Source organism: Bos grunniens, chromosome 2, assembly GCF_055505025.1.
Source record: "Bos grunniens cultivar Pamir isolate PY7600 chromosome 2, Bosgru_T2T1.0, whole genome shotgun sequence".
NCBI lineage: Eukaryota > Metazoa > Chordata > Mammalia > Artiodactyla > Bovidae > Bos > Bos grunniens.
This window is the reverse complement of record NC_141166.1, coordinates 122,328,380-122,345,095: the sequence shown is the minus strand read 5'-3', so window position 1 is coordinate 122,345,095 and position 16,716 is coordinate 122,328,380. Positions and strand designations below refer to the sequence as shown.

At 39.8% G+C, this 16,716-nt stretch overlaps 1 protein-coding gene and 1 pseudogene across 2 annotated transcripts in view; one reads left to right on the top strand and one right to left on the bottom strand.

Moving 5' to 3' along the window:
- PPP1R1C (protein phosphatase 1 regulatory inhibitor subunit 1C) overlaps positions 1–16,716 on the bottom strand; it is a 127,781-nt gene that overhangs the window by 98,428 nt on the left and 12,637 nt on the right. The gene's annotated exons all lie outside the window — the stretch shown is intronic.
- LOC147378686 (proteolipid protein 2-like) lies at positions 2,910–3,550 on the top strand (annotated as a pseudogene).

Sequence of the window (16,716 nt, the reverse complement as noted above, 5' to 3'; positions counted from 1 at the left end):
GCTCTTCAATTGGTCTCCCAACTGACCTTCCTGCCAATCCTCATTCTACCCCCACATGCTGCAGGACTGAGCTTTATTTGATCATGAACTTTATTTGAGCATACAATGCCAGCAATTTCCACTTTATGCAAAATAAATTCAAAATTACTCATCCTAGCCCCTCCACATACTGGCTTCCATGTACTTGAATTCTTACTGGTCTTGTACGCGTTAACCATCAGCTCCTGTCCGATTGACCCAAGCTATCATCTTCACATTTCTCCCTTCCTGATTTTCTGCAGGTTATGCCTGGAATGAAACTCCACCTCCTCTATAAAGTGAGTTCTACAAACATCAGTCTTCTGAGAGTTCTCACTCCTCTGAACTCTTAGAGCATTTACTGTTAACATCATTCATTCAGTAATGAATCATCTTGTTTCACTGTAATTCCTTTCTGTTTTTTCTTGTATCTTTTAACTGTTCTCATTCCCTTGTCTTGTTTCATAAAACTAGATTATAAGCTCACAAATTAAATCCTTGCCGTCTTCATTATTTAGGACACCTAATACAAAAACTGGGCTCAGTAATTACATTCTCAGTATTTTTATTTTGCTTTTGGATAGATCATCATAACCAAGAGGTATAGTGTTAAGTCATTTTTTCACATTGTTACCATTTTTTTCTTTATTTAAAAAGATAGGATCACAGAGATAAAATTTGAGAGAAATAAATTGATTAGTCCAAATGGACATAAATTCTCAAAAAAAAAAAAAACTCTAGCCATGTTCTTTTACTGACATTAATTTCAAATAATGACCATTCATTAACATAAGTTGCCCATTGTTTTACACTACAAAAGCAAAGAGTACATTTTTTCTTTCTCTGTTGACATCCCAGAAATTTAGAATTTTAGTATCGCATATCTGTTTTGAGACTATAAAGGGGGTTGCAGTATGATAGTTTCAAGGAAAACAGTGTGTTCTTAGTAAACTACTGTTAAAGGCATGGAGATGAATGAATGTATTTTGCCAAGTACAACATTGAGAAGTGCTCCAATGAAGCAGTGAGCAGTTTCCACTCTAGGGGTTTACCTTAATCTTATGAAAACCTCCACCCAGGCCCCCAGCTTTCTTTCTTTTTTCTTTAAGCTCCCTGTTTTCTCTTTTTCCTCCCAGCTTTATTATAGTGACAAATAAAATTTATTCACTTCCATCTTCACTTCCCCTAAAATTGAGTGATGAGGTCTACATGCACACAACAGATATGAATGTTTTATCCTTGATTCCAAACATGCACGAAGGTTTTGCTTTCTCTTCTGACATCGATCATACCTCAAATCTGCTCTGCTGAACAAACTTCCAGTGTCATCCTTGTACTCACCTAGCATCTACACCCTAGGCAGACTGTGATTTGTACTTAGCCTTGACTCTGAAAGCCACACTGGCCTCATCTCCTCAAGAACTGATATGACACTTCTTCATTTTATATTTTTTCAAACCAAATGCCTGGAAAGGTTTATCAATCTGTTAAGTACCACAGCAAGTTGGAAACAAACCTAGACTGGAATTCTATTAATTCAGGAAGCATAAAATATTAACTCTAAAGTATATTGACGTATCTTGGTTACATATATTTATATATGTATGTGTGCGCTATATGTTTAGTTGCTCAGTCATGTCCAGCTCTTTGCAACCCCATGTCTTCTTCCATGTTCCTCTGTCCAAGGGGATTCTCCAGGCAAGAATACTGGAGTGGGTTGCCATGCCCTCCTCCAGGGGATCTTCCTGACCCAGGTTTCGAACCCAGGTCTCCCACATTGCAGGCAGATTCTTTACCATCTGAGCCACCAGGGAAACCCTTATATATGTATATGTAAATATATATTTGTATATCTGCTGCTGCTAAGTCACTTCAGTCGTGTCTAACTCTGTGTGATCCCATAGACGGCAGCCCACCAGGCTCCCCCATCCCTGGGATTCTCCAGGCAAGAACAATGGAGTGGGTTGCCATTTCCTTCTCCAATGCAGGAAAATGAAAAGTGAAAGTGAAGTCGCTCAGTCGTGTCCGACTCTTAGCAACCCCATGGACTGCAGCCCACCAGGCTCCTCCGTCCATGGGATTTTCCAGGCAAGAGTACTGGAGTAGGGTGCCATCTCCTTCTCCATGTTTATATCTACTCATATATAAATGGCTCCCAGAAATGTAATTTTCTTAACCAGTTAAGTAATTAATGACTAAATTCATACTAAATGAATAAATAAATAAGTAACCTAAGGATGTAATTAGTTCACTTTGAACATCAATCTTTAGTGGAAAATATGAAATCTGTTAGCCTATCAAGTATTTGGCAAAGACTTCAATGAATGCTAAACCTCTTTAAAGATTGGTAAACTATATATATTATCATGTATTCTTTGTGATGACAAAGAAAGATTCCTTTTAGATCATGGATGAAAGTGAGATTAAAACTTTTTAGTTTTATAATTGAAATTTGGCTGTGAATCACACAAACTTAATATTTTAGGGCCCAGCCTATTAACCAACATTAAAGTTAAAGGGCTGTCTAACTGCTTTTAAGTAGTTAATAAAAGAAGTGCAATTGACCATATAATCAGAAACTCAGATTCTTACAGTTAATTATCAAAGACAATGACAAAATTAAATACTTAGTCTGATTCAATGCCTGTGGTTTAAAGAAGCTAGGATGTTAATATGTTTTAGCTATAAACGTAGTCATCAGTATCTCCTTCAACTACATATATATGTCTCCTTCAACTATGTATGTAGAAGTATCTCCTTAAAAATGCTGTCAATCAAAATGTGCTTCCTGGCTAGATGGCAGGCGGGCAAGACTGCTGGGTATGCAACGTCCTCAAATCCACAAGCAAGAGAGCAGGTCCTCTGTGCCTCTTGGGCCTCTGGTCCACACCATGGCAGATTCTGGGTGCCTCTGGGCCCCCGGCTGCTGACTGACTTCTCACTCACCAGAAAGGGATTTCTCCTGTTTGCTGAGAATATATTGTGCCTGGTGATTCTGATCTGCTTTAGTGCCTTGACATCAGGGTACTCCTTTTCAGTGACAGAGATGATATTTGCCACTATCTTTGTTGTCTACATGTGTGACCTGCACACCAAGATACAGATCATCAACCAGCCTTGGAGTGATTGCTTCTGAACACTTGTAGTGATCATCCTCTACCTGATCACCTCCATTGTGGACTGTGGTGCTTGTCAAGAGAGGAAACAACTCCAAAATCACAGCGGGGGTATTGTCCTTATGCGCTGCGTAACTCTTTGATTATGATGCCTATATTACCTTCCCCTTCCCTGATAGCTCAGTTGGTAAAGAATCTGCCTGCAATGAAGGAGACCCCGCTTCAATTCCTGGGTAGGGAAGATCCCTGGAGAAAGGAAAGGCTACCCACTCCAGTATTCTGGCCTGGAGAATTCCATGGGCTGTATAGTCCATGGGGTTGCAAAGAGTCAGACAGGACTGAGCAACTTTCACTTTCACTTGTTGCTGCAAAGACATATAGCAGCCCCTACTGACCCTGCAGATGGCTGGATATAGGTGAACTGTCTTCATTTCTCTCAGCAACCTGCAAATAAACCTTGAAATAACTCCTCCCCACTCTTACAACACTCCCAGTCAACTCCCAGGCTCCTGTTGAGGTAAAAGTGCTTTTATCATAAGAATTTGTCTTCTAGCCTGCCAATCAATGCTCCTGGGTATGTCCGCCTTTATGGGTGTGCCTAGGTCCGCCTTCTGCAGTATCCAGACAGACATCAGTTCTGCCTGGACAGTGCCCCCACCTAAGAAACAAAATGACAGAAGAGGGTACCTCAGATTTGAGACTATAGGCCCCATGTTGTAACCCACTCTAAATAATACCCTCAGGGTATATGTGGGGTGAAGAGTGTTCTGTAGGGGAATAAATAAATACGAGGCAGATTATTGAGCTTCCCAAGTGGTTCTAGTGGTAAAGAACCCAGTGGCAATGCAGGAGACATAAGAGATGCTGGTTAGATCCCTGGTTTGGGAAGATTCCTGGGAGAAGAGAAAGGCTACCCACTCCAGTATTCTTGCCTGGAGAATTCCATGGACAGAGGAGCCTGGCAGGCTATGGTCCATAGGGTCGCAAAGAGGTGGACATGACTGAAGCGATTTAGCATGCACACATGCAGATTATTAGAAAAACTATTACTGCTATTGGCTGTAATACTGAGATGCTATAATATCAAGCATTTTCATTCATTATTTTCATCCTTAAAACAACTCATTAGAACTGATTCAAATGTATTCTTTTTAATGGCTGAGTAATAGTCCATTGTGTATATGTACCACAGCTTTCTTATCCATTCATCTGCTGACGGACATCTAGGTTGCTAGTTCTAATGAGGTGGATGAAACTGGAGCCTAGTATACAGAGTGAAGTAAGCCAGAAAGAAAAATACCAATACAGTATACTAATGCATATATATGGAATTTAGAAAGATGGTAACAGTAACCCTGTATACGAGACAGCAAAAGAGACACTGATGTATAGAACAGTCTTTTGGACTCTGTGGGAGAGGGAGAGGGTGGGATGATTTGGGAGAACGGCATTGAAATATGTATAATATCATATATGAAACAAGTCGCCAGTCCCAGTTTGATGCACGATACTGGATGCTTGGGGCTGGTGCACTGGGACGACCCAGAGGGATGGTATGGGGAGGGAGGAGGGAGGAGGGTTCGGGATGGGGAACACATGTATACCTGTGGCAGATTCATTTTGATATATGGCAAAACCAATACAGTATTGTAAAGTTAAATAAAATAAAATTAAAAAAAATTATCAGAGATGTTAAAATGACAAAAAAAAAAAAAAAACAACTCAATGAGGTTGCCACTATTAATTACATTTTGTATGTGAGCAAACTGAAGCTCATAAATGATGGGTGACCCGCTTAAAGTCACAGAACTGTTAAATGGCAGAGTTGGGATTCAGGCCTGGGTCTTTCTAGTTCTAAAGATTACATCTTTTGATTATACCATACTTCTAGAATACAGTTTTTCTAAGATTGAGGTGGAAAAGACTGAGGATAAGAGAATGACAAAGTAGATAACGTAGTCAGGCATTTATTTGAGACTTGAAAAAAATGACATAAATAACAGAAATGGCAGAAAACACATGTAGTTATATGGTGAATAACAAATACACTTAGTTATAGATTGAAACAATTTGCTGCTTTTAACTTTATAAATCTTAACAGCTTCCAAGATTTATACTTAGGTAACCCATTCAGCCACACATGCTCACTCTGCTAAGCATCGAAAATGAGAAATACATACAATTCATCAAAGAAGAATTTAAATTTTGCTTCAACTGGACTTGGAATTTAAATAGATGTGTTGAACTGAGGGCATACAGTTTAGGATTAGCTATTCCTTGGAGCACATGCGTATGGAACAGTGGTCAGACCTAGAATAACACTCATGCACCAGATTGGCAGCAGTTTTGACTCAGCAGATAAGTAGACTTGAGTGCCTAATCATAATTGCTTGGCTAATGATGTATGTGTTTAATTGGATATCTGTAATGATTAAGAGCAATTACTGTTTTTCAAGTATTATATTGAACCTAGAGCAGATATATTGCAAACATTATTAAGGTAATAATTGCTCGGTAAATATTTCATTTTTATAAGCACATTGTGCTTACTCTTAAAAGGCTCTAGAAAATTGGTTTTTAATACCAATGGTTCCATTATTCAGGCATTACTTCCAGGAATGTTATGAATATTTCATTTGGAATTTGAATGAGAGCTGTCTTTTTATCTAAGGTACCCAAAGTAATTCCATTCTGAATTCATCACCTTTCCCCACTCCTCTCCAAATGTGCACTGCCATTTTAGGAAAGGCGCCAGTATTGATAGCCTTAACTCAGACTTCTTTTTTATTACCATTCCCCTCCCCGCCCCTGGGCCATCCAATTAATCAAGTCCACTGACTTCCCCCGAGACCTTCTCCCTCTTATCCATTCTTTATCTGCAGCCACAGGGATCGTTTTAGAATAAAATTTGAGCATGTGAGCTCTCCTGCTTAAAGTCATTTAGTGGTTCCTAGTCATAACTCCTTTTAAAATGCTTATAATGCCCCCACCACATGGTGCCTGCCTAATTGCCACCCTTACCTGATGCCACTCCAAGCTGTGTCATTCTGGACTCCTCTCACTTCCTTGAATCTGCATTACCTTGCTCTACTTCTGAAACTTTGTCCCTGTTTTCCTCTCTGTCTTAAATAGTAGTACTCCTGCTTTTTCCACCAAGTTCAGCACAAATCTCCTTCCTCCATTAAGCCATTACTGACTGGGCTATGTGTTCTGTGTGCTTCTAAAGTATCCTATATTTCTGCTACCACAAACCCCATCACCTTTCATTTGTGAACTCTCATTTACTATAATATGTATATATGTATATGTATATATGTGTGTGTGTATATATATATATATATATATCTGGTGCTGGCCTGTAATAGATGTTCAATAATTAACTGCTAAATTAAGAGTGAAATTTGGGTACAATGCTGAAAAATACAATTTGAGTATCACTAGGGAGCAAAATGGTGAGATTTCTGAAAACTATATCATAATCATAAAGACAAGAGTATAAGATTAACAGATCCAAACTACTATACATGAAATAGATAAGCAACAGGATTTACTGTATAGCACCAAAAAATTCAATATCTTGTAATAACCTGTAATAGAAAAGAATGTGAAAATATCTATATATGTAACTGAATCACTTTGATATACACCTGAAACTAACATAATATTGTAAATCAACTATATTTCAATTTGAAGAAATATAAGGCTATGGTTTTTCCAGTGGTCATGTATGGATGTGAGAGTTGGACTATAAAGAAGGCAGAGCACTGAAGAACTGATGCCTTTGAACTGTGGTGTTGGAGAAGACTCTTGAGAGTCCCTTGGACTGAGGAGATCCAACCAGTCCATCCTAAAGATTAGTCCTGGGTGTTCATTGGAAGGACTGATGTTGAAGCTGAAACTCCAATACTTTGGCCACCTGATGTGAAGAGCTGACTCATTTGAAAAGACCCTGATGCTGGGGAAGATTGAAGGCAGGAGGAGAAGGGGATGACAGAGGATGAGATGGCTGGATGGCATCACCGACTCAATGGACATGGGTTTGGGTGGACTCCGGGAGTTGGTGATGGACTGGGGGGCCTGGAGTGCTGCAGTTCATGGGGTCGCAAAGAGCCAGAGCCAGACACAACTGAGCGACTGAACTGAACTGAACTGAACCGAATGTAACTGAAAATTTTATTCAAGAGAGAACTGAGAGTAAACAGGAAGTCTGTCCCCAAAAATATGAAGGGTTCTCAGTTGGAAGAAGTACTATACTTTTTCTGAAATCCTTTAGAAGAGCACAGCAAGATCAGTAGCTAAAAGATTGAAGGATACTCCAACTAGATATAAGGCATAACTTTCTAACAGAGCTATCTAGTCATAACCATGATGCTTCAAAAACAGCCTAACTTATCACTGGAAATTGTCAAGTGGAGTCTGACTAATCATCAATTTGGGATTCTTACAGAAAGTAATCCTGCATAGATTTGAGACCAAAATAGAACCAGTACCATGGCCTTTACCAGGTTTACTGCATGTTTCCTTTGCTTATCAAAAATAATCCTTTCAAACAAAATTAATGGATGAGGATAGTTTCAGTGGAAGTTAAGATGGGTGTTGAGTATTCCTTTTTTCAATGATTAATTACTCTTTTATCCAGTCCAAATGGTAAGGTTTAGTTTCAGGAAAAAAAAAAAAGTGGCAATTCAACAAAAACCATAGAGAATGACTCTTGACTTTATTAAGTTGGAGATGTCACAGACTGAATCAATGTTCAGCTGTAGTAGGATACAGGAAACTTGTGAATTTAAACCACTACCAAATTGTACTCTAGTATGGAGCATGAGTGAGTGAATGAGTGTTAGCCGCTCAGTCGTGGCTGACTCTCCAACTCTATGGACTGTAGCCCACCAGGCTCCCCTGTCCATGGGATTCTTCAGGCAAGAATGCTAGAGTGGGTAGCCTTTCCCTTCTCCGGGGGCTCTTCCTGACCCAGGGACTGAACCCGGATCTCCTGCATTGCAGGCAGATTCTTTACCATCTGAGCCCAACTTAGTATTAATAATATTTTTCTGCTCTAAGCTATGAGAAGATATATTTTTGGTAAATGTCCATGTCCAGAAACGAATAAAATGAGAAAATCTGAGCATCTTTAAAAATACAAGTATTTAGTAAAATAAAGTACTGGTGAGGACATTCTAAGTCAAAAAAAATTTCTGTTTAAAGATTTAATGTGGAAATTGTTAGAAGACAAGTAGCCAGTCTTGTCAGAGAAACAGGTTCAGGCCTGGGAATAAAGTGGAGTTGGAGTATTTGGTTCAACATGTATTGTCAAGAATCTTAGATGTCAGGCTAAGAAGCAGAGAGGAGCAAATGAAGTAAAATACAAAAGTGCTATTTGGAAAAGATGAGGCAAGAATATGTGGTGTAGATCTAAAATACAAGCACAAACTACAGAGGTCTTTAAAACAGTAGTTTAAATATTGACAATTTATATACTTCCTTACAATTCTGATGTGTTGATAGTTGTCACAATGTTATTAACCACCACCCTCCTCTCCAAAGGAGGCTCCTTACCCTTTGCTTCAGTTCAATCCAGTTAAGTCGCTCAGTCTTGTTCAACTTTGCGACCCCATGAATCACAGCATGCCAGGCCTCCCTGTCCCTCACCAACTCCTGGAGTTCACCCAAACTCATGTGCATCGAGTCGGTGATGCCATCCAGCCATCTCATCCTCTGTCGTCCCCTTCTCCTCTTGCCACCAATCCCTCCCAGCATCAAGGTCTTTTCCAATTAGTCAACTCTTCGCATGAGGTGGCCAAAGTATTGGAGTTTCAACCTCAGCATCAGTCCTTCCAATGAACACCCAGGATTGGTCTCCTTTAGGATGGACTAGTTGGATCTCCTTGCAGTCCAAGGGACTCTCAAGAGTCTTCTCCAACACCACAGTTCAAAAGCATCAATTCTTCGGCACTCAGCTTTCTTCACGGTCCAACTCTCACATCCATACATGACCACTGGAAAAACCATAGCCTTGACTAGATGGACCTTTGTTGGCAAAGTAATGTCTCTGCTTTTCAATATGCTATCTAAAGTGAAGTGAAGTGAAGTCACTCAATTGTGTCTGACTCTCTGCTACCCCATGAACAGTAGCCTGCACCAGGCTCCTCCGTTTATGGGATTTTCTAGGCAAGAGTACTGGAATGGGTTGCCATTTCCTTCTCCAGGGAATCTTCCCAACCCAGGGATCAAACCCAGGTCTCCCACATTGTAGACAGATGCTTCACCATCTGAGCCACCAGGGAACTTCCAGATGCCCTAAGAGTCTTTTAACTTCCTGGCTGCAGTCACCATCTGCAGTGATTTTGGAGCCCCAAAAAATAAAGTCTGACACTGTTTCCACTGTTTCTCCATCTACTTCCCATGAAGTGATGGGATCAGATGCCATGATCTTAGTTTTCTGAATGTTGAGCTTTAAGCCAACTTTTTCACTCTCCTCTTTCACTTTCTTTTTTTTTTTTTTCTTTAAAGATGCCATTTTAGCCATTTTTCAGTGTATGATTCAGTGGCTTTGATTACATTCCCAGTGTTGTGAAAAAATCATTCATATTTAATTGCCAAAACCTTTTCATCACCCCATATAGAAATTCTGTAATCATTATGCCATAACTTCCAATTCACCCCTCTTCCTCCCTGGTAAACTCTATTCTACTTTCTTTCTCTATAAATTTGCTTTCCCTATATATCTCATATAAGTATAATCATATGGTATTTGTCCTTTTGTGTCTGGCTTATTTAACTTAGTGTCATATTAGCAAGTGTCATCATGTTGTAGCATCTATCCGAATTTCATTCTTTGTTATGGTTGAATACTGTTCCATTGTATATGTGTACCACATTTTGTTTATCCTTTTATCTGTGGATAGATCCTTGGGTTGTTTCCAAGTTTTGGCTATCATGAATAATACTTCTATGAACACTGACATAGAAGTTTGAGTACCTGTTTTTAGTTCTTTTGAGTATACACCTAGCCACGGAAATTAGCAAACCATATAGTCATTCTATGCTTAGCTTTTTGAAGAACCATCAAACTGTTTTCCATAGTGCTACACCATTTTACATTCTCATCAAAAATGTATGCAGATTTTTTTTTTTTTTTTTTTTGCAAGGGGGAGTGAAATCAGGAATGACCTATGGTGCCATTTTGGTGATGTCATTTTCTTTTCTTTTTTTTTTTTTTGATAGCTTTAATTTTTCAGCACTTTATTTTTTTTTTTTTATTTGATAAATTTAACGCCTTTTATTGCCATACCTCATTTTACTGTGCTTTGCTTTAGTGAACTTTATAGATACATGTTTTTTTATTTTTTTTTTCCTTGTTAATTTTCTGTTTAGTTGATCTATCCATAAGTGTGATAGTCTCCCACTATTATTGTGTTATTGTTAATTTCTCCTTTCATACTTGTTAGGATTTGTCTTACATACTGCGGTGCTCCCATGTTGGGTGGATATATATTTATAATTGTTATATCTTCTTCTTGGATTGATCCTTTGATCATTATGTAGTGACCTTCTTTGTCTCTTTTCACAGCCTTTGTTTTAAAGTCTAATTTATCTGATATGAGTATTGTGACTCCTGCTTTCTTTTGGTCCCAATTTGCATGGAAAATCTTTTTCCAGCCCTTCACTTTCAGTCTGTATGTGTCCCCTGTTTTGAGGTGGGTCTCTTGTAGACAACATATGTAGGGGTCTTGTTTTTGTATCCATTCAGCCAGTCTTTGTCTTTTGGTTGGGGCATTCAACCCATTTACGTTTAAGGTAATTACTAATAAGTATGATCCTGTTGCCATTTACTTTATTGTTTTGGGTTCGAGTTTATACACCATTTTTGTGTTTCCTGTCTAGAGAATATCCTTTAGTATTTGTTGGAGAGCTGGTTTGGTGGTGCAGAATTCTCTCAGCTTTTGCTTGTCTGAAAAGCTTTTGATTTCTGCTTCATACTTGAATGAGATCCTTGCTGGGTACAATAATCTGGGCTGTAGGTTATTTTCTTTCATCATTTTAAGTATGTCTTGCCATTCCCTCCTGGCTTGAAGAGTTTCTATTGAAAGATCAGCTGTTATCCTTATGGGAATTCCCTTGTGTGTTATTTGTTGTTTTTCCCTTGCTGCTTTTAATATTTGTTCTTTGTGTTTGATCTTTGTTAATTTGATTAATATGTGTCTTGGGGTGTTTCTCCTTGGGTTTATCCTGTTTGGGACTCTCTGGGTTTCTTGGACTTGGGTGATTATTTCCTTCCCCATTTTAGGGAAGTTTTCAACTATTATCTCCTCAAGTATTTTCTCATGGTCTTTCTTTTTGTCTTCTTCTTCTGGAACCCCTATGATTCGAATGTTGTAGCGTTTAATATTGTCCTGGAGGTCTCTGAGATTGTCCTCATTTCTTTTAATTCGTTTTTCTTTTATCCTCTCTGATTCATTTATTTCTACCATTCTATCTTCTAATTCACTAATCCTATCTTCTGCCTCTGTTATTCTACTATTTGTTGCCTCCAGAGTGTTTTTAATTTCATTTATTGCATTATTCATTATATATTGACTCTTTTTTATTTCTTCTAGGTCCTTGTTAAACCTTTCTTGCATCTTCTCAATCCTTGTCTCCAGGCTATTTATCTGTGATTCCATTTTAATTTCAAGATTTTGGATCAATTTCACTATCATTATTTGGAATTCTTTATCAGGTAGATTCCCTATCTCTTCCTCTTTTGTTTGGTTTGGTGGGCATTTATCCTGTTCCTTTACCTGCTGGGTATTCCTCTGTCTCTTCATCTTGTTTAAATTGCTGAGTTTGGGAGTCCTTTCTGTATTCTGGCAGTTTGTGGAGTTCTCTTTATTGTGGCGTTTCCTTGCTGTGTGTAGGTATGTAGAGGTGGCTTGTCAAGGTTTCCTGGTTAGGGAAGCTTGTGTCGGTGTTCTGGTGGGTGGAGCTGTATTTCTTCTCTTTGTTCAGTCGCGCTATGGGGAGGGAGGGAGGGATGCTGCAAACAAATGACACTGGCGTGCGCTCGCAGTGCCTCAGCCCCACTGGGTCTGCCCCCGCTCACGGCGCGTGTAGCCTCCCTGCCCACACTGCTCAGGCTCTAGGTTCCGCCGGGAACAATCCGAGGCTGGCCCTGGGTTGCATGCACCTCCCAGGTCCAAGCCGCTCAGGTTCAGGCACTCAGGTAGTCCTCAGAGGCGCAGACTCAGTTGGGGCTGCGTTTTGTGCTCTTCCCAGGTCCGAGCAGCTCAGGTGATGAGGTGTTTGGCGAGCGCCAATGCTGCGACTTATCGCCTCCCCGCCACTTGGTTATCTGGGTGTAAAACCGGCGCACCTTCTCAGGCAGGTGTTGACCGTCCAGACCCCCAATAAGTTTTAGTTAGCAAAGAAGCCAGTTTTATAGATAATGTCGCTCTGGGGCTGCGATTGCCCCCTTCCGGCTCTGGCTGCCTGTCACCGGAGGGGGAAGGTTTGCAGCCGGCTACCTCTGTTTAGTCCTTTGTTCCGTGCGCGGGCTGGCGGTGTCTTAGGTTAGGGCTGGCTTTTCGCATGGTAGATATCCCACAGTCTGGTTTGCTAGCCCAAATTATTTTGCTCAGATAGTGCTCAGGGTATTCAGGCCAGATTCTTACTCTCAGCGATGCAGCCCGCGCCGCGCCTCCCTGCCCAGCCCCCGCTTGCTAATGGCGGATGCAGGCGTCTGCGCTGCTTCTCCGCTGGAGGAGTTACCGTAGGGCTCACAATCTGCGAGTTTTAATTGTTTATTTATTTTTTCTCCCTGTTATGTTGTCCTCTGTGCTTCCAAAGCTCGGCACGGATTCGGCAGTGAGAAGGTTTCCTGGTGTTTGGAAACCTCTCTCTTTTTAAGACTCCCTTCCTGGGACGGAACTCCGTCCCTCCCTCTTTTGTCTCTTTTATTGTCTTTAATATTTTTTCCTACCTCCTTTCGAGGAGTTGGGTTGCTTTTCTGGGTGCCTGATGTCCTCTGCCGGCATTCAGAAGTTGTTTTGTGGAATTTACTCGACGTTTAAATGCTCTTTTGATGAATTTGTGGGGGAGAAAGTGTTTTCCCCATCCTACTCCTCCGCCATCTTGGCGCCTTCCCCCTCCTCTTTCACTTTCATCAAGAGGCTTTTTAGTTCCTCTTTGCTTGGCTGTGTGAAAATAACAGGTCAATCCTGTCTGATAAGATGATTGATGATTTTTTTTTTTTTAATATCATGGCTCTGCAAAGAATACTTCTACAAGTTATAGAAAAAGAAGGTGAGAATTACAATGTACAGATATTTGGAGTGAGCTTATAACAGATTATTTTCATACATGCTCCTGACTACCAAATGTTTGGTGGCAATTAATATGAATTTGTCTCTATTTGTAATTTGGATAGGAGCATTTAAAGCATTACATCAGTCTAGATCATGAGGCACATTAATAAACTATTTAAAAAGCTAATATATTTTAGTTCTTTGAAAGATCATTTTGGTGCTTCTTTTGGTGCTTAGTAACTTTTTTCCTTCATCAAAACATTGATCCAAAACTATTAAAAAAAAATAAAGTCTAAGTGTTCTACTTCCTGTCCTAGGGACTGTAGAGAATCTTCTCCAGCACCACAGTTCAAAAGCATTTTTCTTCAGCACTCAGCCTTCTTTATGGTCCAACTCTCACATCAGTACATGACTACTGGAAAAATCATAGCTTTGACTATACAGACCTTTGTTGGCAGAGTGATGCCTCTGCTTTTTAAGAACAAGGAATCTTATTACATAATAATCTGTTATTATTTCATGACTAAGTTGCGTCTGACTCTTTGCGACCCCATGGACTGTAGCTTGCTAGATTCCTCTGTCCATAGAATTCTCCAGGCAAGACTACTGGAGTGGGTAGCCATTCCCTTCTCCAGGGAATTTTCCCAACCCAGTGATCGAACCCAGGTCTCCTACATAGCAGGAAGATTCTTTACCATCTGAGCCACCAGGGAAGTGTTCTTGGTCAACTAGGATCCAAATGTAAACTGTTGGCCCTCCAACTAATGTTTTGAAACAGTTATGTTACTAATGCATGCGTGCTTGCTAAGTGCAGATAAATAGATGTGCAAACAAACACATGCATAAATGACAAGGTCTAACTCTAAGAATGGAATAATGGGAAAGATTTATATTTCTGTTTGGTTATCTGATTTTTTGTTAATATAATAGAAGATCTAGTGTTAAAAACTCTAAATTCCTCTTATCTAGTAAATTATCCAAGAAAAGAGCAAAAAGGTATAGAATTATCACTCCAGAACAAACTCACATGCATTGAAATGGAAAGAAGTAAATTCTGGTGTCATATCAAACAGAATCTCACTTGGCCAAGCTACAGTGAAGAACTTGCTTATAATTACTTCCTTGAGGAAGACAGAAATAAACTAGTAAGGGTATGATGTTGCTTATTAGTAGAAAAATGTTATTAATGTAGTGGAAAGCATCCTGACCTTGGATAGACAACCGATGTTTAAATTTCAGACCCAGTAATGTACTAGCTCCTTTGACCCTGAGCAGCTCCCCATCACCCTCTTTCTAAAATGGAGGTGATAATACTCATCTCATAAGTTGTTAAGGATATATATATTACAGATGGAATAAGTTTGCAAATCATAAAACAACCGAAAGTAAGATATGTTACTATCAACTTCTTTAAATTTGCCTCTGAGCCTATATGGTTTTTAAAAAATATTTTATTTGTAGCTTAGAGGTAATATTGTCTTTTAGGTCCTAAATGTACTTCAAAATGTATTTTATGTATGTCCCTTATACCGTAACTGTCCATATAAATAGTACAGCTGGTGTTTGCTTTGATTCCAATGATGTCAGTGGACCATGCTGCTGCTGCTGCTGCTGAGTCTCTTCAGTTGTGTCTGATTCTGTGCGACCCCATAGATGGCAGCCTACCAAGCTCTTCTGACCATGGGATTTTTCCAGGCAAGAGCACTGGAGTGGGGTGCCATTGCCTTATCCGTCAGTGGACCATAGAATTGTATGAAACTATCTTGTGCTGTCTCCAAGACCTTTAGCAAAAAGATGCCCATCATTGACTAAGTAAACCAGGAATTCTGGGCTGTTCACAAAGTAAAGTGACCTGTAGTAGAATTTGAGATGAGACATTTTACCTCAATCATTTGTGACATTTTACTTCACTGAAATGTGATGGAGAGTTGGTCTCTGGCATTATTTCTTGAAAACGTTTTAATCCTTGGAGGCAGGTGGGCTGTGTTTAGGATCCATGAAGGCAGAGTAGATAGTCCTTAGAGTGCTTTTTGAAAAGCAAATCTAGTCTGAGTCTGTCCTGCTTGATCTGAAATCCTGCCCATCTGGAGAAGTTATTTTCAACAGGAAGGTACCCATGGCAAATGAACAAAGGGTCTGTTCAGCCTTGAAGCCCTCCACCAAAAGCAAAGAAAGAAATAGAAATTATAAAGCAGTAATGCTAGCCATAATCTAACACAATTATTTCCCTTTCTTCTGTTCATTTCTTTAAATCTCAACTTTAGTACAATTATCAACAATTTGTGTAATAAAGACTCCATAGACTACATAGTGGAAACGATTGACTTATTTAAAGCAAGAAATAGTAATAATGTGCAGATTATGATGAAACATAATGAGCTAATCTTAAGACAACTTCACATGCCTTATTATTATTATTGTTGCTGCTGCTGCTGCTGCTAAGTCGCTTCAGTTGTGTCCAACTCTGTGCGACCCCATAGACGGCAGCCCACAAAGCACCCCGTGCGTTAGCCATGGCTAATAAAAAGCTAGGACAGGTAAATTATAGTATACATATTAGAGTTCATAATGAGTTCCTTTTGAAAAGTGACCCATTATGTATTTAAGTCTGCTAAAACCCTTTCACACAAACCAGAATGGGGAAAGAATAAATCTCCCGTCAATTGTGCTATCATGCATCATCTTTCTTAATTCCAGCAACACAACCAGTGTTGGAGTTGCCATGATGTGCTTCATAGAGTTGGAATCTAAGACACAGATATTCAGTCATTCCATGATTTGATTCTAAGTCATAATATGTTCTGGAGAAGGCAATGGCAACCCTCTCCAGTATTCTTGCCTAGAGAATCCTGTAGACAGAGGAGCCTGGTGGGGGGCTTCTGTCCATGGGGTTGCACAGAGTCGGACATGACTGAAGCGACTTAGCATGCATGCATTCATTGGAGAAGGAAATGGCAACCCACTCTAGTATTCTTGCCTGGAGAATCTCAGGGACAGAGGAGCCTTGGTGGGCTGCCATCTATGGGGTCCCAGAGAGTTGGATATGACTGAAGCGATTTAGCAGCAGCAGCAGCAGCATAATATGTTCATTGATTCTGAAATTAGGGCTCTTAACTCTACACAAAACCACCTCCCAGTGTTGAAGCCATGGAAAAGCAGTTTGGGAGTTACCATATTATTTTGGAAGTGAGTTAGATTCAACCTGTACAGAAGAATCAGCAGAAGAGCCATTGCTCTTCAAGAGGCAAGGGAGAAAGAGAGGAGGTGGAGATGATTACAAGTTTGTATGGTTCAGCAAT